This window comes from Castor canadensis, chromosome 1 (assembly GCF_047511655.1).
Source record: "Castor canadensis chromosome 1, mCasCan1.hap1v2, whole genome shotgun sequence".
Lineage (NCBI taxonomy): Eukaryota > Metazoa > Chordata > Mammalia > Rodentia > Castoridae > Castor > Castor canadensis.
The window spans coordinates 47,524,596-47,550,886 of NC_133386.1; the positions used below are offsets into that span (position 1 = coordinate 47,524,596).

At 34.8% G+C, this 26,291-nt stretch overlaps 1 long non-coding RNA gene across 1 annotated transcript; it reads left to right on the top strand.

The window, feature by feature from the left end:
* Nucleotides 1-423: 423 nt before the first annotated feature.
* LOC141420728 (uncharacterized) lies at nucleotides 424-18,874 on the top strand. Its single transcript, XR_012445282.1, has 3 exons — nucleotides 424-563; nucleotides 10,771-10,875; nucleotides 18,775-18,874. It is a non-coding gene; the product is annotated as an uncharacterized lncRNA (long non-coding RNA).
* Nucleotides 18,875-26,291: the final 7,417 nt, after the last annotated feature.

Here is a 26,291-nt window from a genome sequence, read left to right on the forward strand (position 1 = left end):
GGATTTTTGAGCTTTTATTGCACTTTCTACTCTCTACAGTGTTCCACATACCATGGAACACACAGAAGGGCTTGGTGGTTTCATGATTATTGCATTAAGTGGAATACATCCAGGGTGAAATCCAAGATGGTGGCTAGAGTAGGGAATCAGAACTTCTAAGCTCTGTGACACTAGAAACCTTGAGGAGTCAAAGCTACACTTGGGTAATTCTGATTGCTTCTAGCCAAAATAATAACCACCATCACATTAGGTGTAGATAGAATTCAAAGACTGACCATTAAATCACCCCTAATTGCACCTAACAGCCACAAAAATCCTGCATGGCACAGCCAGCAAAGCATGCCTGGCTCTGGGAAAAAAGCCCCCTGGTTGTTACTTTTTTTTCTTTTTTCTCTTTCTTTTTTTCTCCCAACAAGCAGAAAAGCAAGCATTAATCAGAATCAAACTCCTGGATGTACAGCCTGTGGAAAACCTCTCTATACCACGCTGCACTGGCAAAAGCAGTGCCATTTCTCCCTGCCAGCTGCTCCAAAGCTGCTTGCATGAAACTGCAGTATGAACAGGTGAGCATCATGCACCATGAACAACTCCCCCAGGAAAGTAATCCAGTGCAGCCCCTGAGCAGACTGAACACCCCCCAGCAAAAACTGAAAAACATAAACAGCTAACTGTAATCTAACACCAACAGCAGAGGTGGGGTTAGAACACTGAATCCCTCCTAAAGAACAGGGGTAGGGCAAGGAGCCAAACTCTGAGTGAAATGTGGAAAAGCAGCAAAGGTTGAGAATGGGGATGGGGCGACAAGTCAACCTCCTAGAAGAGCCACTAGCACCCAGCAGAGGTTGGAAGAAGCACAAAGAAAGAGAGTTGGGGTGGGGCAATAGACCAACCTCCCAAAGCAAGGCAGATGGTGGATTCTGGAGATAATCTCTGGGACAGAGGGCAGCATTCAAAACTGAATTGCCTCACCTTACTGGGGATGGAGCTGACCAAACAGAGCTATAGCTGAAGGGCAACACAGCTGCTGCCTGGCAAAAATAACAGCTCTGACCACCCTGCATGAGCTGGCAGTCTTACCTCCCCTCACAATTCCAACTAATCTTGTGGACAGAAGGACCAAGTACTATTCACAAGCTGGTCACCTGGTGAGACCACATCAGAGTTTCCACTTGTATGCAAATACCAGGATTACACATCTAAGGAATAACTCCAGAACTTTTATCAAAAGACTGAATCTTTTGTGGTTCCTGAACTTGGCATTTTCTTCATTGTGTTGATTTTTTACTTTTTTCCTGTATTATTAGCTTCACCATCACTATTCTCTTATCCCTATTTTTACCCTCTTCACTTTCTGTCTGTGCTATAATCCACTGTTCTCCCTCCAACTACTCTTTCTGTACCTTCTCATCCACTCTTTCCCCTGTCCTCACCTCTCCCTCCTATCCTCCCCCAACCTGTCACCACACTACCTCTCCCTCCTATACACCCACCACAGACTGACTAGCCTCCTGGACCAACTGTACACAACCACAGTCCCCTGCAATCCCTGACACAACAATTCTCCACTGCAACAAAAATACACCCAAACACACACAAGGGCCACAAAACCCATCAGAACCATACCTCACCCCACACACATCCACCCCTAGTCTAGCCCCCCTTTTTCGTGTCACCTTTACCAATTTCCCAAAATCTATAACTCGCCAAAACACCATTACCTCCCCACTCCCACTGTTTATAGATATTATCATCAAGGTGTTTTCTATATAATATGTAAACAACTGGTCTGGCATTGAACATGTGAGTTTGTTATTGTTAAGTTATAACTCCAGGCCAGGGACAGAAAGATCACATCAGCCTATTAACCAAGTCAGTCACAACACAAACATTAAATCAGGGAAAGAAAACAGATACTAAAAGCTACCAATTAGCCTATCAGCAACATAGTTGCACAGCACCAAGTGGAGCAATGAGAAGTAGGGCTGGAAACAACTTTCCTCAAAAATATAATTCCATACAGGATTCAGTGGGAAATGAAGAAAATGGATACCTAGTTCCTGACCTCAATAAAACAATGATAAATGTCAACTAAGGAGCCCAGTGACACCCACATAAAAACCCACAAAGAAGAAATCTTGGGAGATATCACTGAGAAATTCATGGAGAATATGTTAGACATGGTAAACTAGAATGTAGAAGATGCACTCAAGAAATTTCAAGACACCAAAAATAAAGAACATAAGACACGGGAAACAAATAAATGAACTCAGGGGACTTCAACAAACACCAATGTTAAACAAAAGACACTATAAAAAGACATTTATGAATTAAAGATAACAACACAAAATATAAATGAGGAGTTTAACAAAGATATGGAAAACCTTAAAAAAAATCAAACAAATCCTAGAAATAAAAAGTCCCTTTAGTCAAACAAAAAAAGTGGAAGGCTGCTCCAGCAGACTAGAACAAGTGAGAAACAGAATCTCAGAGCTCAAAGATGAAATAGAAATTATAGAAAAATCAGAAGAAATCTTAGTCAAACAACTCAGCAGCTGTTAATATGTAAGAACTCAATAATTCCATCAAAAGACCAAACCTGAAAATCATGAGCATTGAAGAAGAAGAGGTGTAAGCCAAAAGGATACATCATATATTCAATAAAATAATACCAGAAAATTTCCCAAACCTTGAGAAAGTTTTATCCATTCAGGTACAGGAAGCCTCTAGGACACCAAACAGGCTTGACCAAAATAGAACCTTCCCACAGCATATTATCATTAAAACAACAAGCACAGAGAACAGAGAAAGAATATGAAGACTGTAAGAGAGAAAAAACAAATAATGTATAAAGGCAAACCCATCAAAATAACAGGAGATTTCTCAGTGGAAACCTTAAAAGCAAGAAGGGTATAGAGTGAGGTATTTTGGTCATTGATTGAAACTAAATTCAGCCCTAGGATATTCTACTGAAGAGAGCTTTCTTTCACTCCTGCTTATTACTGAACCTAACTAGGGCTAACTGGGTGGCAATGGGAGATGCAAAAAGAACAAGCAATAGACAGACAGAAAGTTGGGACCAGGTGTTTTGGGCACTCGGGTGGAGATGCACAATCCTCCTTGCTTATTTTCTCTATTATTCTCTTCATTTTACTCTGCTTCTTATCTCTATCTGTATTCTTTAAGGACTTACTCCTTTATAATTCTTTAAAACCTTGCTTCTAAAGTCTTTCCTCAAAACCTTGCTTTTAAAGTCTTCTTTAAAACCTTGCTTCACTATTATGTAAAACCTCTTAGATTTGTACTGTCCCATGTTTTCTCTTAGAATTTCTTTAGCATATTCTCTCTTAAAGTCTTTGCTCCCAGACTTGACTCGCACTGTTCCATGCTCTCTCTTTAGCTTTCTTGAAGCCTCAGTGCTTAGATTTGCACTGTCTCATGTTCTCTGTAGCTTTTCTTTAGCTTAGCTTTTCTATAGCCCATGTATAAAGTTCTCAGTGCAGACTTTCACTGTCCCATGTTCTCTCTGTAGCTTTCTTAAAATCTCAGCCCTCAGGCTTTCTAGCAATTCCCCTTTAGCAATTCTCCTTCAGCATTTATTTTCCCTTCAGTAATCCTTTTCCCTTCCCCCAAAATGCCTTCCCCCAACAGAAGCCAAAAGCCAAAAAAGCACAAAAGCCAAAAGCAAAAGCCCAAAACAAAAGCCCCAAACAAAAAAGCCCCAAAGCAAAAAAGTCTCATGTCCTCCTTCAGTGAGTCTTTTATATTGAGTGGTAAAGAGGGTGGAGCAGGAGTTCTCAGGAGAGGCATGACATTGTAACAGGAGAAACTTGTGTTCCTGCTTCTCTGAATGTATACAACTTAGGAGAATCAACTGTTCTGCATTTTCCTTTTCTGTGGCTGAGGCTGTGCCAGTCGTGGCCTACAAATAAACATCTTAGGAGAAGCAGTTGAGCTGCATCTCGGAGGACAGGAAGTATCAAACCACAGGAGAAGAAAAGACAAAGTAATCAGAGAGTAACATTGATTTGGCTGCACACAATCAAATCCTTAAACAATAAAAACAATTAAATGGAAGTAATCACCACATACATATCAATATTAACAATGAATGTCAGTAGACTCAACTCTCCTATCAAAAGACACCATTTGGCAAATTGTATTAAAAATAAGATCCAACAATCTGTTGTTTACAAGAGACCCATTTGATTGACAGAAATAAACACTGGCTTAGGGTGAAAGTCTGGAAGAAGATTTACCAAGCCAATGGTCCCCCAAAACAGGCAGGAGTAGCAATACTTATATCAGACAAAGTAGAATTTAAACTTACATTGGTCAAATAAGATAAAAAAGGACACTTCATACTAATAAAAGGGGCAATACCTCAAAAGAAAATAACAATTATCAACCTATATGTACACAATGTCAGTATACCCAATTTCATTAAACATACACTAAAGGGCTTAAAAGCACATATCGGCTCCAACAGAGTGGTAGTGGGAGACTTTAATATCTCTCTAGCATCAATAGTTAAGCCATTCAAATAAAAAATTAATAAAGAAATCCTAGAACTAAAGACTTTGATAAGAAAAGAAATCCTAGAACTAAAGACTTTGATAAGATTAAGCATGATTTCATGACAAAAGCTCTAGGAAAAATAGGAATTGAAGGAATGTACTTCAACATTATAGAGGCTGTACATGACATACTTATAGCCAACATCATACTTAATGGGGAAAAACTGAAACCATTTCCCCTAAAGTCAGGACTGAGACAAGGATGCCCACTCTCCCCATTCCTACTCAACGTAGTCCTGAAATTCCTAGCCAGAGCAATAAGGCAAAAAGAAATAAAAGAACACAAATAGATAAAGAAACAGTCAAAGTATCCCTATTTGCAGACCACATGATCCTATACTTCAAAGACCCAAAACTTTACCCAAAAAAATCCTAGACACCATAAACAGCTTCAGCAATGTAGCATGAGACAAAATCAATGTACAAAAAACAGTAGGCTTTCTATACAGCAACAATGAATAAATTGAAAAAGAATATAAGAAACGATTCCATTTACAATAGCCTCAAAAATAATCAGGTTACTCCAGAGGTACCTGCACACCTATGTTTATTGCAGCACTATTTACAATAGCCAGGCTTTGGAAACAGCCAAGATGCCCCAATCTTGATGAATGGATTAAGGAAATGTGGTATTTATATAACAATGGAATTTTATTCAGCCACAAAGAAGAATGAAATTTTTTCATTTGCAAGTAAATGGATGGAACATCATTTTAAGTGAAGTTAGCCAGGCTCAGTGGCCAAATATCACATGTTCTCCCTCATATGTAGATTATAGACCTAAAAAAAAGGAGTAATATTATTGGACATGGGTCACACACTACAGGACAGGACCACCAGTAGGAGAGGGGAGGATATAAAAAGAAGGCTGAATGCAGTGGAAGTATAATGGACGCATGTATGAAAATGAAAAAATGAGACATGTTGAAACTATTTCAAGAATGGGGGAAAGGGAGAATAAAGTAGAATGATGGAGGGGGTGAATTCAACTATGATATATTGTAGGAACTTTTGCAAATGTCACAACATACCCCCAGTACAACAATAATGCAATAAGAAAGTCACTTTATTAATTTTTGCTAAATATTGTAATTACCAACGTAGTATATGAAGCAACCAAATTATAATAAAAATATTACAGTTCATATCGCTCAATATGAAGTAAAACAAAAAGGACATTTAATGAAAGGGCTTATTTAATAGCATCTATTTACAGCAGCCTAATGCATCTGTTCCCACAAAGGGCATCAGGAACTGAATCATTTGGTACTTAGCCAAGATGCTCTCTTTCTGGTAGTGCATGCATAAGCATTGTTAACAACTATCCTTGTGAATTCTCTGTTCCTACACTTCTTTATTTTATTTTTTTTAAATTTTATTATTCATATGTGCATACAAGGCTTGGGTAATTTCTCCCCCCTGCCCCCACCCCCTCCCTTACCACCCACTCTACCCCCTCCCTCACCCCCCCACCCCCTCAATACCCAGCAGAAACTATTTTGCCCTTATTTCTAATTTTGTTGTAGAGAGAGTATAAGCCATAATAGGAAGGAACAAGGGTTTTTGCTGGTTGAGATAAGGATAGCTATACAGGGAGTTGACTCACATTAATTTCCTGTGCGATTCCTGCACTTCTTTAACTATTGCTCAAATCTATCTCCTTACCATAAAAAGAATTTTCCTATAAACCTCATTATATATCGGAGATGTCAGCTACAGAATCCCTTCCCTTGATAACTAGGTAAAATTTCCCGTTTTTTTATTGTTGTGCTGGGGGGAGTACATTATGGCATTTACAAAGGTTCCTGCAATATGTCAAATATATTATACTTGAATTCATTCCCTTCCTTTTCTCCTTTATCCCTCCCCCCACATTCCTAGAATAGTTTCAACAGGTATCATTTTTCCAATTACATACATGTGTACACAGTATTTGTACCATATTCACCCTCCTACACCCTTTCCCCACCTCCTCCCCCCTCCAACTGTTATCAATCTCCCTAGGCAGGACCTGTTCTGCCTTCCTGTTCTTTGATTTTGTAAAAGCAAAAAATAACATTTTGGCTAGCTTAAGATGACTATTCAGGGAGTTTCCTTGTGGCACTTCCATGTACATGTGTATTAATCCTCTATCTTCTTTCTATCTTTATCCCTTATGGCTGTTTCATCCAGTTTAGAAATTCTATATTCATTTTTGTATAGAGAGTACATCAGCCATATTCACCTTAACTTCCTTCTATTACCCTCCGCCTCTCATATGTTACCTCCCATTAGTGTGACCTGTTTTTGATAACATTGCTGTATTTATATCAGGTTAATATTGCACATATGAGAGAAAACATGCAGCTTTTGTCCTTCTGAACCTGGCTAATTTCACTTAAGATAATTTTCTCCATTTCCATCTATGTACTTGTAAATGACAAAATTTCATTCTTCTTTGTGGCTGAGTAAAATTCCATTATAAATGAGTACTACAGTTTCTTAATCAGTTCATTAGTAGTGGAGCTTCTTAGCTGTTTCCATAGCTTAGCTAAAGTGAATAATGCTTCAATAAACATGTGCAGGTGCCTTTGTTATAACCTGACTTACATTCCCTTGAGTATATCCCTAAGAACAGCATTATTGGATCATATAGCAATCCAATTTTAGTTTAGTTTTTTTTTTGAGGATCTTCCATACTGTTTTCCATAGTGGTTGTACTAATTTACATTCCTACCAGCTGTGTATGAGGGTTCCATTTTCTCCACATCCTCACCAACATTTGTTGTTGGTTGTGTTCTTGATGGTAGCCATTCTAACAGGAGTGAGGTGGAATCAACATGGTTTTGATTTGCATTTCCTTTAAAGCCAGTGATGTTGAGCATTTCTTCATGTGTTTTTTTGGATTTCTTCCTTTGAAAAAGTTGTGTTTAGTTCTTTTGCCCATTTCTCCATTGTAGCCTTTCTAAATAGCAACAATGAACAGATTGAGAAAGAATATAGGAAAATAATTCCACTTATAATTGCCCCCCAAAATTAAAATAACTAGGAATAAACTTACTAAAGGATGTGAAAATGTCTACAAGGAAAACTATAAAGTATTGAAGAAAGAAATTGAAGAAGACTACAGAAGATGGATTTATCTCCCATGTTCATGGATTGGTAGAATCAACATAGTGAAAATGGCTGTATTACCAAAAGCAATCTATATGTTCAATGCAATTCCTATCAAAATTCTAATGACATTCATCTCAGAGACTGAAAAATCAACTGCAAAGTTCATTTGGAAGCACAAAAAACCACAAACAGCTAAGACAATACTGAGCAAAAAGAGCAATATCTGGAGGTATCACAATACCCGACTTCAAATTATACTACAGATCCATAGCAATGAAAACAGCATGGAGATGGGCACTGGTGGATCAACCTGCATTTCTAGCTATTCAAGAGGCACAGTTTGGGAAGACAGGGTTTGAAGTCAGCCTGGGCAAATAGATTGCAAGGCCCTATCTCGAAATAACCTTTCACAAAAAAGGGTTACTGGAGTGGGTCAAGGTGCAGGCCCTGAGTTCAAATTCCAGTACTACAAAACAAACAAAATCCAGCATGGTACTGGCATAAAAACATATATGAAGACCAGTGAAACAGAATAGAAGACCCAACTATGAATCTATGCAGCTATGCCCTCCTGATTTTTGACAAAGGCACCAAAAACGTATGATGGAGAAAAGACCCCCCTTCAACAATTGTTGTTGGAAAAACTGGATTTCTGCATGCAGAAAACTGAAACTAGATCTGTGTCTGTCACCCTGTATAAGTATCAACTCAAAGTAGATTAAGGACTTTAACATAAGACATGAATCATTGAAGATAGGGCAGGAAAGAGAAGGGAATACACTGGAGTTAATAGGCATAGGCAATGACTTCCTCAATGGAACTCAAATGACTCAGCAATTAGGAGAAAAAATTGACAAATGGGACTATATTAAATTAAAAAGCTGTACAACAAAGCATGACACAGACCATATGATCTCAGTTACCTAAAATGGATCATTGTGTGTACACACAAGATTTAGGACAGTCCAACTGTACTGCTTGTGGCTATGGATGATTTTGTTCTTTGCTTCATGTGTTTGTTTCCTGTAATGCACATGTTAACTTAATAAAGGTTATTTTAAAAACCTAAAAAAAAAAACCGTACAACAAAAGAAATGGTGTCTAAGTTGAAGAGACTTCCCAAAGAATGGGAGAAGGGATTTGCCATCTGCCAAGTGATTGATAAGCAGAATATACAGAGAGCTTTAAAAATTAAACTCTCAAAAATTTAATGACCCAATGAAATTTTCTTTTGAAGTCCTAGTTCTGGATCTTGTTCTGAGTCCATACCCTTCCCCAAGATTTCTGTACAATCCCAGCATCGATTGTACAGAAGGAGAAGGAAGGAGAAGGCAATTGTGTGCCTTCTCCTTTTCAAGTGTTTTTTCTCCCTCATTCACTTACTCACATGTGATAACTTGTCCACAAATTTCTACATGTATATGCACATTCCTACTTACAGAGAGCACTGACGATTATAGGTAGATTTTGCTCCCTTGGAAGGCCAAAGGAGGATTCACACCCATACATTTGTTACCTATCATGTAGTGAACTCTGTCTGCCAGAATTATTTTTAGTCACACTGTTAACATGTTTCTCTCCCTGAATCTTTCTCTCATGGCAGGGCCAACCTCATATCCTCCTCCATGTGCTCTTCTTTCTACTCTGTCACACAAAGTATATAAGCTACATATCATTTTTCGAAACTTGAGCTTTTATGCTTTCAGTAAGCTCAAGACAAGAAAAAGTGGAGGATTTAAAGAAAGGGAGCATGAAGGTGAATATGGTAGGAATGTCATGCACTAGTATATGTAAATGGACAAGTGAGACCTATTGGAAATATTCCAGAAGTTGGGGGAGAGAGGATAAAGAAGGATGATGAAGGGGGTGAATTCAACTATGATATATCATTAGAACCTTTGTAAATGTCAGATTGTACTCTCAGTACAATAATAGTATGATACAATTTTTAAAAAGGTCTCTTTACTTACAGGATTTTTCTGAAGAAAACAACTGTACTTTAGAAAGAGTAATTACAATTAACTTATTATAATGACAAATTTTTAGATACTGGGAATGTTTTTAGCTTTTAAGACAACTTCTTGCCTCCATTCTATGTTAACCTTAGTAGTGTGCTTTAGGAAAGGACTATTATATTTGAGATTTTGGTTGGCATATTTCTTTCATCTCTGTGTATTGCTTACATTTTGATCTCTATCATCAAAATCTAAAAAGACAGTGGCATCATCTCAACTTCTGGAATTGTAAGCTATATTTATGCATTTGTACAACTAATGGGTCTCTATGGATGAGAGTATTTTATCTACTCAGCAGAATTGAAAAATTCTAACTATGGGATGGGGAATTTCAAAGTGCAGAAAACTGTCATTCATATCAATCAAAAGTTCTTTAAAATTTTAATGTTTTAAGTTTTTAAAAATAATTTCTAATGGTCTGGAAAATCCTCTCAAATAAATATGTTCAGAGAGTCATCTTTAGTTAATTGATGTATAATTGAATGGCTTCTAAAGGGTTGTATTGTTTTAGTCACTTCAACAATTTTACTTTCACTTAATTGCATAATGTCTCTCACTTGTTAGCTGTTACCTAAACACAGAACTATCTATTTAAACAATAGACAAGGCCTAGACATTTTAAGAAGCATTAGGGAAACTTCCTTTCTGCAGCATAACCTGGAGATATCATTAGCCTAACTCTATATATTTCACTGTGATTTTCCTGAAGAGGTATTGGCTAAGAGCTATGAAGCACTTATTTCAGAGTTCTTAGCCCAACTTCTCTATAACTTGCTACCAAAATCCCACTAGCTTAAATCAATGTACATATCCTAGTCCTTTTATCCTATTTGGCAGTCACAGAGGAATGTAAAACCATAGGTAAGAAGTAATGTCATGATGCAGTCAATTTGAAAGTTATCAGAGAACATTTTTTAATAAATCAAGGGATTTTGCTATAAATTCATAGACATGCCATGGATTATGTCAAGGGTGTTGTCATGCTTTACTTGCTCAAGCCAGTCTTCCAAGATTTAAGTATGAGATTTTCCATTTTCCAGCTGCTCATTTTGGGTCATTATAGCAAAGCCCTCTCTGTGTCTTAGGTTTTTCCCTGGAAAATGATGATCCTGTTACCTCCTTCATAAATTTATGATCAAGATTAAATGAATTTACATATATAAAGTGCTCAGTAAACTGCCTCATATATAGTAAGTACTATTCATATGTTATCAATATTTATTTTTCAATTATTAATATAGCAAATGCTTATTAAATGTTGAATGTATACCTTTGGAAATTATACATTTAAAAGATCTGAAGCTCCATTGGACATATTTTAATAACTCAGTGGAAAGAAGTCAGTGGTAACTTAGTGTTCTTATTTATCCTTGTTTTGTACTATGATTTTATTTTTCTAAAAAGAGAAGTAATCAAGAAACTTACATCCTGTGGAAAGCAGTTTGATAGAATATTCTATCAGCACAGGATTAAGTACCAGAAAGTACAAATATGATAAGATTTTTTGCAGTAGTGGGATAGGAGTCACTTATAAATAGTATAACCACACAGTTTATTATCTAAAATGTCACCATTTTAAAAAGTAAAAGATTCTATTTCATGATTTCCTTTTTAACCAAGTTTTGAACTTTGCTAACTATACATTCTCAATATTTTCCTCAATATTTCTAACAATAATGTGTTTTGTTCACAGGGGCATATAATTCTTCTAAATATCAATTATAGAGCATTATCAAAGAAAGAGAGGATAACATATTAGTTATTTGGTCACATATTACTATAATTGCTTAAGACAGAGTTATTGTATCTCCAGAGCCATTTAACTCAGGATTCTTGCCATTCCTAGGCCTTGTGAGTGGTAAGTAATATATTATGAAGAACTCATAATTCCTGATGGCTCAGAACTGCATATTCAGTGAATACACCACCTATAAGCTGTACAGAAAAAAGTTCATTCAGAAACCTAGTTCTTAGGGATGGAGGTGTAGCTCAGTGGTAGAACACTTGATATCATGTACAAGGTCCTGAGTTTGATTGACAGCCCTGTAAAAAATAAATAGTAGCTCTGGTCATAAAACCGCTTTGGTCCTGGAAATCTACAGTCACTGTGTCAATAACTGGCAGATCAAATTACTTATCAAGAGAAGATTTTGTGTGGAGTCATATAATGACAAACAACCCATGGATTGTGCTACAGGCTTTTGTAGACTGATTTTGATTTATTTTCCAGTAAAATGAATCTTGGAAAACAGAATCTAGTTTATCATTGTACTTTAAGGTGAAATAAAAACTGCATCTAGAGGCACTCATTTATTTATTAACTTAGAGATTATTGGATTAATGTGGCTTTCCCTTCCTTCCAAAACACTATATGTGTGTGTTTGTATGTGTGTTTATTTCCATTACTTCAGTACAATATATTATTACTTATATATAATGTCTATCATCTTACTAGATTAGAAGCCTCTTGAGAGTTGGGGGTTGCATGAATTATATAAAAACAATCTCTTATTCTTAGCATAGTGCTTTCTTCATAATAGTTGGTAAATATGTCTGTTGAGTAGATATACAGGTTCTATTAGCATTATTTTAGCAAAATGGCCTTATAAAATATGTATATTTCTTTGGAGCCACCCCAGGCTGTAAATAAATTAGCTGTGGCATGATTAGAAGAAAGCAATGATGGGGTACAGATTCCTTTGATCCTAGCTTTGTATGGGTTACAAGGCAGGGATACTGCATGGGACACATCTGGCAACCTTCCAAAACCTAAGTTTCATTTATCTGAAACCATTGTGTTTTCACTTAATGAATTTGTCTGGGAAGTAAGACTTACGTTATTCTGTCCATTATTTTTCTGTTATAATTTTACTCTGAGCTTCAAAGTTCTCTAAATATTCATCTGTGATCCCTCAAAAATCTGATGTCTTTTAAAAGGTATTAGACTAAAATAGCCTTCCTCTTGAAGAAGGAAATATCTTATTTACAAAGTAATCCTATTTTTGATAGGATTTTTGATTTTTTGTATTTTTTGATAATTTATAAGGTTTTACTTCTTTGATTAGGCTAGAAATATTATTTGGAAGAAAGCTACTGTGAGAAACTAATACAGCTTTCCACAACACTAAGTTATTTCCAGATGTTGTTTTCAGTAATTGAATCAAAAAACAAATGGAAGTTTATTCAACAAAATACTGAATGAATCATTAGAGGCCAAACATATCTATTTTTAAAGCTATTGAACTCTGCATGATATCAAACTTCTCTCTGAATCAAGCTAGAATAGAACAAATACCTTATTTGGTCCAAGTTCCTTATAATTAGTGGGACTTAGATCTTCCTGGCACACCTCAGCATGTTAATCAAAAGCATCCAGTATTTATAGCACTTATTTGTACTCAGCCTCCGCCTCTTTGGTTTCATTAACACACATTACTCTCCAGGAGATTTGGGCTGAGTTTGTAGAAGCATTGCCAAATGAGTCAGGATCAAAATATTTAATGCATTCAACTCACTGCTGATTGTATGTACAGTCAGGCCACATGATTGAGTCTTGGAAACACTTTTGCTTTAACATGCTGTGATGGCATAGCAATCCTGAAATTTTAAAAATCCAAATTGCATGATGAAGTAATACAATGAAGGAAAAATTTATACTTAGCATGGGGAATGAAAAAAATAACAGTTTAGGTTATGCATACAAATGAAAATAAAGTTTAAAAATGTTTAGGAAATTAGTATAAATAGATGTATCCAAAATCCTCTGTCCTTATGTCATATAATTGAGAGGTACACAGGGCATAAGTGAATGTAGATGGCTTAGGCCAAGCCAGAGAGCAACTGAATGATTGTTTTTTGCCTCCCCAAGTTGAATTGTTCTTCACTCAGCACACCAGTCCCTTTCAATGTAGCTTTTCTAGTTTTTAGAATTCACAAAACATCTCCTTCATTTTCTTTTACAGGTTTCCCAAATCTCTTAGTTAATACAGATTTCCAGTTTTTTTTTATTTTAAAATCTCTCTAAGCTTATCAGTGAATCTATATAATATATTAAATCACATTTATCAATTCATATATTTGTCATCTTAGAGAATACATATGTGTATTAATAAGAACCAACTGGGAAGGAATAAAATACTTTAAACCAAATGAGAAACCCTGGGTTGATATTGCAGCAGGATAAATATGTGAAGGTTTTTGGGGAGACAACCTTTTAGAATGTTGACAAATAAAATTACAAACAAACATTTCAACTTGTGAATATAAGGCTTCTCCATAATCAAAAGACAAAAGAGTTCCTCAGTATTTGCCTATACTAAAGGAAAATTTATTAAAGTATAAGTATGGATAACCTCAAACTTTCAGAAAACTAGGAGTAGAATGTCCTCAATCAATAAAGAACATTTATTTATAAAAACTATAGCTAACATTACACTTAATGTTGATGGACTGAATGATTTCTCCTAAAAGATGGGGAAAAATGCAAAGATTTTTGTTATCATCACAGCTATTCAGCCAAGCTGCTTTATTTAGGCTTTAAATTTTAGAGAAACCTATTCCAATAGTCCTTTGGTGGATGTGCATACTCAGACTTTTTATGAAATATTACAAGTGTCATGTCTTGATTGCTAAGTTAATGTACTGTCTATTAAGAACTTAATCTTGCTGGAATGGAAGATATATAGATTGCATACAAAGATAAATAGAAAAGTAGCCTGAAAACTTTCATTATGAGATGGTTCACACGCCATCCCTTACTTTCTTGACTCTCAGCTTCTACTCATCCTAGCAATGTAGAAGAAAAACTTGAATATGTGCCAGTGTTCCCTAGAAAAGGGCAAAATTGTATCTAGGATTTTGTTTCTTTAACGCCCACCTCAGTGCATGTGAAACCTATACAAACATTAAAATCCCAGGTCTCAGTCTAGAAGTCCTGCCTTTCAGCTATCTGTATATTGAGTTCTGATGTCAAAAGAAAATTTAAATTTTATAAAACATTTTGTTATGTTCAATGGACAAGATTAAGGTTCCATCACTTCTCCCCTTTTCCCACAGAAGAAATACATGTCATGAACAAAGACACATTCAGTCACAAATAAAACTACTTATATTTGCGTTTCAGGTGTAATAGAGTCCTTAAATGAAGGAATCTATCATAATACTATAATGAATTAGACAAGGCCTGATCCTCTACCATTTAATGATATTTATTTTTATTTTGGTGGTACTGAGTTTGAACTCAGGGCCTTGCAGCTTGCTAATCAAGTGCTCTACAGCTTGAGTCATGCCCCTATACCTTTTTTCTTTAGTTATTTTTCAGACAGGGTCTCTTGATTTTTTCCCAGGGCCATCCTTGGATCACCATCCTTTTACCTATACCTCCTTTGTAACTGGGGTTACAGGCAGGTACCACCATGCCTGGATAATGATATCTTTTAAATCCATACTTCATTCCGTGAAACTTTACTCACTTGACATAGAAAAATTCCTTCTGGGTAGAGGTTACCAGTTGGCAAGGGGGAGAAGACTGTGTTAGGTAGAGGTGGGGTAAAATAAATGTCTGAATGTGCTTTATGATAAACACATTCCTTCTAGGGCTGAGGAATATGACTGTTTACATTTGATTGCTGAACACATTCTTCCAGCTCTTCTTTTGTGACTTATTTCCTCCTTTATTTTCTATTTGAAGTGTATACAGAAAGAAGTGAAAAGGAGTGGGCTTAGGAAATGTGAAAGTAGAAGCTAAAAACAGCACACAATAAAACATGAAACAGAGTACCAGAAACATTAGACTTTTTTTCTAGAACTTAAAATCTTCCATAATATATTCAAATACTAAGATACAGTAAAAGCTCTTTTTGAAAAGAATGCATTGTTTCCTAAAGAAAAAATATAAATGATAACAGAAGATGTCAATTAAACTTATAAATTTAGTGCTTTAACAAAATGTGGACCAGAGACCATAGAAATATTTGGAAATTCTAAGTTTTATGGAAAAAAATAGAATTAGGAATTTTCATTTCATTATGCTTGGCATATTTGTTCTAGAGTGTTTATAAATTATAAATTTAGAAACTTGATAGCTTGTATTTTTAACAAACAAGATGTATTCTATAATACAAAGAGGCTCTTTAAAGTTAATTTGTACTATAAATTTCTTAGCGTAGTCTGTGTGACTTAGTAAGAAGTCTCAGGTTTTCTAATGAGGCCAAAAGCGTCAGCTTATGTAATGAAGTATAGTAAAATATCCAAAAATTTAGTGACTTAAACAATCATTGAGTATCTTTTCCAATATTGTGGGTAGTTTGTGCTCAGCATGGTAGTTGTGCTGGTCTTACTTGGGCTTAGTGGAACAGCTACAGTCAGATGGAACCTGAGCTGGAACAGGCAAATCCAAATTGGCTGCACTCTCATGGTGTCTGTTGAGAGATTCTGTTTTTCTCTTTATGGGCTAGACTAGTTTTCTCAAAAAATGGCAGCTGAGTCCCAAGACAGCAAAAATGTATACATGAAGTCTTCTTTGAGTTTTGGTCCAGAAAGCACACAGTAAAATTTCAATTACACTTTCCTGAACAATTCAAAAGAAAGCCAGAATTCAAGGGGGTAGGAAAACACAGTCTATCTCTTGGTAGGAAGAGCAGCAATGGCAGAGGGTATGTGAGAATGCATGGGATAGAGGAGGCTATCTCTGGAAACTGTTTACTTATGTGAGTTCAAGTTTTCCATTTACAAAACAATGGTTTAGTTCAGGTTAAATTAATAACCTTTGAGCTAAGATTTTAAGACTAAAAAAACAATTTTATAATTAAAATTAGTATGTTTTTGTATCTTTTATTCTAGTGTTTAATTTGATTCTAAATCATGAAAAGTTTTATGTTCTTAGCTACTTCCAGTTGCTATTGTGGTAGATTATGTTTCTATAATGTTTCTAAGAATATATTATAGTAGAAATTGAAAGACTTCTTATATATAATTATGATAACTTCTGTGTACCAATAAATCAACCATATTCTCAGATTCAATCCTTTGATATTATTCTTCTCTCTCCATTCTTCCCAAGACTGTCTTAAGCCCATGCCTTTATTCATGATAATTCTTACTCTACAAATCACTAATGTACATCTTGGATCCTGAGGAATCACTTTAACTGCAATGTGTTTCTCCAGTTTCTTAATGCATAATACCATCAATGATTATTACTTTTTGTTGTTTTGGTGGGTGGGGGTACATTGTGGCATTTACAAAAGTTCTTACAATATATCAAAAATAACATACTTGAATTCAAGAACATTGCAGTTTGCTATCATGTTATAATAACTGAGTCTTCCCATTAACTTTCCATGTTTTGTCTATACTAGCATCATTTAGCCACCCAATCCCAAAATCCAAGAGGCATGTCTTTTTCTTCCTTTCATTTTCCATAATTAAGTCTTTGAAGAAATCCCCTACATAGTCATTCATTTCAATAATTTCCACAGCTATATATTTACTGCTGTTGTAATATGTCTACTTCACACCATCACCAATCTCTATTTGAGCATCTGCAACTAATTCTTAACTAGTTGTTAACTTTCAGGTCCTTTCTTTTCTATTTGTCTTAACACACCACTTCAACAGTAACTTTTTAATGGCTGCCTCTCTTTTTCTTCTCTCTCTTCTCTTTCTGTATATATCCCTCTCCCCAGCCTTTCCCTAATCTACTGGTCCAATACTTTCAATACTCCCTGATGCTATGAACTTTTGTTCATACCACACAGTTCTAAACACAGTCCCTCCTTGAAGGAGATATACTTCCTGCAACTTCGGTGTTTTGCCCATGCAGATTCTCAGCTATACTCACACCGTTCCCTTTGTCCAGAACATCCTCTGAATATATTTTGCATCCTGATTCCCCTACAAGTCTCAGTTTAATGACTATGTGGATGAAAATATCTCATTCTTTTACTTTCTTTTTAGCAGCGTTGGGCTTGAACTTGGGGCCTCATGCTTGTTAGGCAGGCACTCTACCACTTGAGCCACACACCAAACCCTTATTTTTCTGTTTTTAAGTAAGCATTTATTCATAGTAAGAGGGGGTTCCATTGTGATAATTCCATAGATGCATAAAGTGTACTTTGGAAAAAAATCTCTTATTTTTATGAGAATCAAATATTTTAATTATTTATGGGTGAAGAAAGTAGAGGAGTTGATATGTGGAACATAGGAAATGGGATCTTGAAATTTAAACTTTCCTCCATGTAGTTGACTACTGGAAATATCAGCAATTATTCAAGAATTCACAAAGGATGTGGATTAGCTTCTGGTCCAGGGTTGTCCATCGCAAGGTATAGTGATCTCTGGAACCTTGATTTTATCCATTATCTAGAAATAAATGTTAATCAGCCTATCTGGAGCAAACAGAGACTTCTCCACCTTGTAAGACCTAAGTTGCAGGAAGTATTCTTTTCAAAAGCTAAATCAATTCTCACAGCGAAACAATGGGCTAGATTCTCCTGCTTCTATTTGTGACTAGGTGATACCTTGTCCATGTTTTTCTTGTCCCTGCTACTAGATTGTTTTAGCTTCTGGAGAGATAGAGTCAATATAGTCTACCTTATTTTGTCTCTTATTTTATGCCGAGTGATAGAACACAAAATGGTACATGTTATTATATGCCTAAATTGAATATCAGGTACTCAGTAGATATTTAACAAATAATAAAGTAAGAAACTGATAATTTCTTTCAAAATTACTTTGCAATTACACAATGGTTTTGTTTTTTCCTCACTAATCTTTATTTTCTTACTATGATCTTTAGCAGTAGTCTTACTTTATCCAAACATGTACATAAAAATTGAGGCTATAAAGTTACAACGATTTGCTACATTTCCATGAATATAACTATGTACTTGAAAGGATACTTTATATGTTTTTCCACCTCCATTCATGATGTAAGTAACAGATAAATGACTTTCAAGAGATTAAATTGATACTGACAGCCTAAGAAAAACTAAAGTTATTTTTAGCCAAGTCTGGTGGGTTTTTTTTGGAGTGCCAGAGGATAAATCTGCCTTTCTTTAGGTAATTTCTAGAGATCAATCTGCTTTCAGTCTTTTTCAGATTTACCAGTGTCACAGGATACAGCCTTGGATATCATGTGTGAAACATGCATTATCATGAACAAATGATGAGCAAGATTCAAATGATCAGGCAAGTACCTTCCATAGAACTCACTTTAAAGGGGGGGAGCTAATTTTTCAAGTGATGTTTCACTTAGTGTTCATTGCAGGGCACAACTCCACATATTGAATTACCAAAGCTCAGTGATCTAGAAGTGCAATGAGAGTACATAAATGAAAAGTGTGGACTAGTGTAGCGTGGAAAACACTGCCACATGTGAGCATTGGAGAAGATAGTTAAGGAACAGACTATATTTCAAACAGACAGGATAGTTAAGGAACAGACTATATTTCAAACAGACATTTAAAAGTGGAGATTTTAAGACATAGCTGAAAGTTGCATATATAAATAAATAAATGCATAAATAAATGCATAAATTTGCATGTTCAGAAAAAATGTATTTGAAATGGGGCTGATTATGGTGTTGAGAGGCTATCCCAGGATCGTTACAATTTCTCAAAAATCTGAAAAAATTTTTTTCTAATATGACAATACTTAATTAAATTATCAAATATAAAAATTAAAAGAATCTTAAACTATAAACATTTTTGACAAATCACTAAAAAGTTTTTTTTCATTTTTATTTTCCCCACCTATCTAGCTATAATTTACATATAAGTTGGGTAGTTAACAGATCATACATTGTATCAGCTGATCTGATGAAATTACGTGAAAGCATATGGCAGCATCTATTTGAATTTAGGATTCACTTGGAAATAGTTTATAAATGTTGAGTTTAAAGTACATGGAGTCTGCATCATCTTGTATTTACAGATAACAAAAGATTGATTCCCACCAATTGTGTTAATAAAACACTAGCCACTTGATAGACAAATATATTTTGTCAATAAATTTAGTCATTTAATGGTTGCAAGTTATAGCTGTCTCTTGGTTTCCAGAAGACCTGTTTGCACTGAGCTGTATTAGAGCTGTGCTCTAAATTTTCTTTGAGAAAGATATAATAACCACTTATTAATTAGTTGTGCTTTTGATGAATGGATTCAGTATATCAGTCCTATCTATTACTACTACATATAGTTATGAACCTGTATTTCTATGTATATCTCTACAAATATCTGTATGTATATGTATGTGTGTATGTATATATATGTATATATATGTAAAATAAGGATGAATTGTCTGGTTTTTTCCTTTCACTTTGATTTACAAAACGCTCAGTTAAATTTTATATTTAAGTAAAATAATATGAACGTTTTTGTTGTTTTAATGTTTATGCTTTTCCCTGATCTTGTCATAAACCTCTACAATGATTTGTATATTTTTAGTTGCTGATTTTTTTAATTAATTTTCTTTTGTCACATGTTTTTCTTATACATGCATTAGATCCTTTGTGGACCATGTTGCCATGGAAATAAGCTAGCAAGCATAAAGCATACATACAAGATTAATCATAAGAAATGTAGGGACAAAACAAATCTTGAATGTTCAGAAAAGTCCAAAAGGTCCTAGAAAATGAAGGCGTGTGTTTTATATAAAATATAGGAACATTATAGTATTAAAATATTCATATTCAAATTTTCCATATTAGTCAGGACAAAAGGAAAGTATTCTCTAAAGTTGTATGGACTCTTCTAAAGAGGGTAAAGTCTTTTGGTCAAAGCCTAGTGACTAGAAAGTTTGGAGAAGACATTGTAATAGTAAAATAACTTCTCATTTTCCAGTAAGTTTGGAATTAAAAGTGAACCTGAAACTTTGTTGAAATGCAGGAAATAAGAACAAATAGAATGCAAATGTTTCAACTACTCTCTAAATATTCATCATCCACTTTTGGAGTGTTTCCAAAGGACAAGCAGCAATTTCATTTTGTATGCACATGAAGAGTTTTCTAAAATGTCTTAGGAGAGTCACAGATAGAAAATAAGTGAATGTGACTTAGGGACAAATGTAATAAAATTGATTATCTGTTTCTTACCTGTAAATCTTGTAATTTTGTGTTTCTTAGAAAATAACATCTAGTGGATATTTATTTATAAGTTATTTTCTTGGAAATATTATAAAGTGGTGCACAATCTATGTTTATGAAGGAATTGAACAGAAATTTACAAAATGGATGAAATATCCCACAAGGTTTGAATTCCTTTGAAAAACTAGAAATGGCCTTTTACTATTGATCTATCTATGCATATGGTTGGAAGACACAACTCTTTGGAGTTCATTTTTTTCTCATAATATCCTGAAACCTCAGCAACAGCTTTCATTTTGTCATATTAATGAAGCTAAACATTATTGGAAAGTTATGTGTCATAGAAAAAACAAACTTCATACCTTTACGTTTGTAATCAGAGAATGTATCTACAGATACCATTTGACAGTATTACTGTAAAAATATTACTTTTGATGTTTGGAGACACCTTTTCTAGGTTAGAGATGTGGGAGTGTGCAGGGAAGGATTGTGACTTGAGTTAGCACACAGTGAGTTCACGTGAAGTGCAATTAAAGCGCAGGGACAGAAGCGACTAAGGCAGATGAAATGCTTACAAATAAATGGTCCTAATGTTTGGAGAAATAAAAAATGCTTAACAATAGGAAACAGGATGGATTTTGAATTTTACTTAAAATCATGTCAGCATTTATCAACTATTCATAAAATTGGTTTGTATTAATCCTGCTTCCAAATCATGGAGTGTTTCTTGTTTGATTAATAACACCTATATTAGTCAGGATTTAATCAGAGAAGTATAATACATGTAATTATAACATATATATGTAATTATATATAAATTTCATATATATATATATCACTATACGGAGTCAATTTTTCTCTATTATGGAAGTTGAATAAGCACCCTTTGTACAACTTCTGTTTTATGACTGATGCTGAAGCTTTAACTTGATTATAGGTCTGATCATTGCTTCATTACAATGATAAGAGTCATAGATAGGCAATAATGTATATGAGTTCCAAAAGGCTACTGCTTCATGTCTGCTTTCCATATGTCCAAGAATTTCTCAGATGCCTCTTATAACCAGAAGCATAAGAAAGAGTAGTGGAGCTCAACTTAGTCAAATGATCCCTTAGAAAAACATCTCATTCCTTTAAAAATAGTGTCATTTTCTTTCTTTTATTTTTTTGACAGTACTGGGGTTTGAATTCAGGGCCTCATCTTGTTAGGCAGGCACTCTACAACTTGAACTACTCTGCTAGCCCCTAAAATAAATGCACTCTGTGAGGCTGGAGGTGTACCACCCTGGTAGAACATGTGTGATGCTCACACACCAAAAAAAAAAAAATTTCTAAGAGAAGATAATGATGCAGAGAGAAGGCAAAGTTCTTTATTCTGGAAAAGAAAGTCTTAAAAAAAGTAAAAATTAAACCAAAATCAAAAACCCCTCAAAATGGAAAGAAATCTAAGTTATAAACATGAGAAAATATGACCTTTGAATCAATGCATCTAATATCAAGCCATGTTTTTTGGTGATGAGTTTTTATTTTTATTTTTTATTATATTATTGTTGTACTGGGGGAACACTGTGACATTTACAAAAGTTCTTACAATATATCATGATTGAATTCACCCCTTCATCATTCCCCTTTATTCCTGCCTCCCCTTACTCCTGGAATAGTTTCAACATGTCTCATGTTGAAATGCAAAAAGATTTTCATATTTCCATTTCTTTAATGAATCTCACAAATTATCTAGACAATCTTAATTGTTCAATATACATTTATTACATAGAGACTTTTATGTTGAAGAAGTTGTAAATTGTCATTTAAATGTTATGACTACATTCTGAGCAATTTCTGTGTAATTTGAATGTCACGTGCACTCCACCTTAGTCCAACAATATAAAATATGATGTCTTTCGTGTGTGTGCAATTCATTGGTCTAAGCTTTACTTCTTTATTAGTAGATGGGGCCATTTGGTGGTATATACTATTTTTTGCTGATTTTTTTTTCTCCCAGATACCATAAACACACGTGTATTCCTATTTCTTCTATGTTTCTTAAAAATATTAAATAGAAATAAACATACCATTTTTCTATTGTTAAAGGAGAAGAGATTTCTGCTTTCCCATGTGTCTACAACATTGATGCTCTAAGATCTTAGAGAAAGGTCAGATGATTATCCAGATAACCATCCTAGTGTCAAGGTTGTCTTTCTGCTATGTGTTTGGCTCCACGATTATGAGTGAAAAAACTGCAACATATACTCAAATACATTCTGACCATGCATTTGCAATTAACTTGCCTCTTAGATTTTTAAATCAGAGTCATATCAGAATACTGTCCTTTAGAATTTGAATGCCTAGACTGAAGAACATGAAATGCTTCTTAAAGAAAAGTCTATTAGGCTATTACTTCTATCACTTAAAACAAGATTGGATGAGCATCAAGGAACATGGTTTATGGAGCAATCTTCCACTCCCTGGGAGATGGGAGAAGATGGAGAAAATGACCTGCTACTCTGGCTATCTTAACAACCTAAGTTTGCTGCAATAAAGGTTTGATTTGGATTTACTACCACAGCATTTGCCAGTATGAAAAGTTGGCACCTATGATATGATTAAGACCTTTCATTATCTTCACTGGAAAGCAAAAGACCCTATATGTTGTGAAGAAAACAGTTTTTGAATACTCTTTGTTCTAAGACTTGACTGATTTAATATGGGAGAGGTCAGGATACAAGACACTATTCAAAACATGGGGAGAAAAAAGACAGACTTCTTGTCATTTAGGAGTTTACAACCTAGTGAAACAAGATTTATATTATAAGGTGTTCTCTGTAGAGAATTTTTAAAAATTCTATTCTATTAGAAGATAAAGGACATGAAATAGAAAAATGAATTATTGAAATATTCTGCTTGATTGCCTCCTGCTCCCCCATCTCTCCTGGCATTAAAAGAGGAAGAAATCTTTTTCATTCTCCTCCCACTTACTCCTGTAGTAGTAGTGGCCTTGGGCTGTCATTGCCTCCAACAGTTTTGGGGATACTTCAATGCAGTGTAGAAAAAGTATCAAAAAGGATGTACAAAGAGATAGAGGGTATAATTAGAGCTGCAAAATCAAACTGTGTTTATGTTTACTTTTTAAAGTACTATTTTTTAAAATATTAGTTATATTGACGTTTGCATGTCACTTTTTAATGTATGCTCTACCTTGGGGGCTTATGAATTGATCTATGTTTTATGCAATAAAAAGGTGGATATATCTCTATCTTTATCCTTTTCATTATGTCATTATTGGCTCTAATCTTTTAATTCCTAGATACAATGGCAATAATTTTGTATTTTAGCTTTTATTCCTCCATCTAGTATCACCTACACAGAGTTGATGACTTTGTCTGGTATCATTGCAATTAACAAGCTACCCACACCCAATTAAGTGACAACCATTTTATTATGCTCTCATATTCTTTGCCCAAGGAATTTGGGCGAACATAATTGGGATGTTTTTTCTCTGTTACATATTATCCACAGCCTCAGTTGGGAAGATTCAGTGGTGAATGTTTAAGTGACCAAGATGGAAGGACATGGCTTTTTCTAACTTTTCTTCAAAAATCCTACAGTGTCAATGCCTCTGAATTCTATTGTCTACAGTTGAATCACCAAGGAAAGTGAAGATTCAAATAGAAGAAAGTTTAACTCCTCCACTTGATGGAGGATAATGACATTACATTGCAGAATGAGGAATAAGTGATATTGTTGTAATTGCTTTGTGGAATGCAGTTTGTAATGCATTGTAAATATTTGAGGAACTTAATCTAGCTGAATTCTCAAGCAAATTAGATGATGCATTCCAAGCTTCCGTGATGCATTCATATAGTATGGGGATATCAATTTTGGACTGACTTACATTGTTCCTTCACCTCTTTGTAGTTGGTTGTTGTGATGGTTAATTTAAGTGTTTATCAGAGCACAATACCAAGATATGTGGTCAACTATTATTTTTGATGTTTCATTAAGGGTGTGTTTGGATAAGATTAACATTTAAATTGATGGACTTTGATTCTCCTCATAATGTGGCAGGGTTTTATCCAAGCATTTGAAGGCCTGGATAGACCCAGACTGTCCTCCCCAAGCAAGAGGAAATTCTGAAGCATTCTGGCCTTCAGACTTGATTTGTAACACCAGTTCTTCCTATTCTAGATTTTGGATTTTCTAGCTGCCATAATCACTTGACTCAATTTCAGAAAGTAAATTGTGTGTATGAATGTATGTATACAACATACACATGCAAACACACACACACACACACACACACACACACACTCCAATACTATTTGTTTGGTTTGGTAGCTCTACAGAATGTTGACTAATAAATTCGTTTTCTATGGTCTAGAGAGAATAAAATTGCAACCAGGTATAGAATGGGTAGGATTTTCTCTGACATTTTAGGTTCAGAACTGTAAATTTTCCCAAGCTATTGTTCTTACTAGGCTATTCTTTTTTTTTCTACTGCTTCCAATATTGAAGTAATATTTGACTCAAATTAAAAATACACTTTGCTTAGTCACTTTCTGTTTCAAGAACTCAGGAATATGATATTGCACAAATATTACTGGTGATATTTCCTACCTAGTGTGTGTTTTAGTAGACCACAATTAAAAAGTAACTTTAAATATTGCCCTCATCTGAAAAATAAGTCAGTCAAAAATTCTCCAGCAGCTCCCATGCCCTATAATTGTCTAATAAATATTTGACAGCTGACTTTGATATCATCTTATTAATCACTATTCAGGCATGTATAACAGGACAAAGGATTTTCGTTTCTGAGGCTTAATCAGTATCTAAACTCTGAGGTTAACTTGCAGTTTTACAAAGTAACATATTTGCTTTAATTTCCATGTTTCCAGTCTTATTAATAGATTTTTAAGAATAAGAAAATGCACACAAAATTTGTTGTCCTAAGAAATGCACAAGACTCATTTTCAAATTTCTTATTCTTAGTTTCTGATCCTTACCATATTGAAAGTACTTTGGTCTGAAAAAAATACATCCTTTTAAAAATATGGAGACCTTCCACACTGTCCTGTTCATGTCAGACATTAATAATTTAGGCTTTTTCTATCTGAACCTCAGTAAGACCTCAGAATGCCTTCACATGGGCTGCTCTATGGAACCACAACTAATTGATGCGTGTTGGTGTGGAAGAGGAAATCTACATGCTACATCTGCTATTGGTGGTGTTTTCCTTCAACACTGGTAGTGACCATCATTATCAGACATCTGAACTGTGTAATAAATATACATTAGGCCCTTATTTTAATTTTGTGGATAGTGATACACTTGTTTGTCCAAAAAGGTTTTTTTAAATGTTAGAATAACATCTGAAAAATAATTTATTGCATACTATATTACATATAAGCAACTGTGGTATTACCCAGCATTGCCTTCTGAGCTCTATTGAGACGCATAGTGAATAAGTACTTGTAACAGTGATCACAGAGTGCCTTCTGACTAATTGACTCATGTTATCTTAGAATT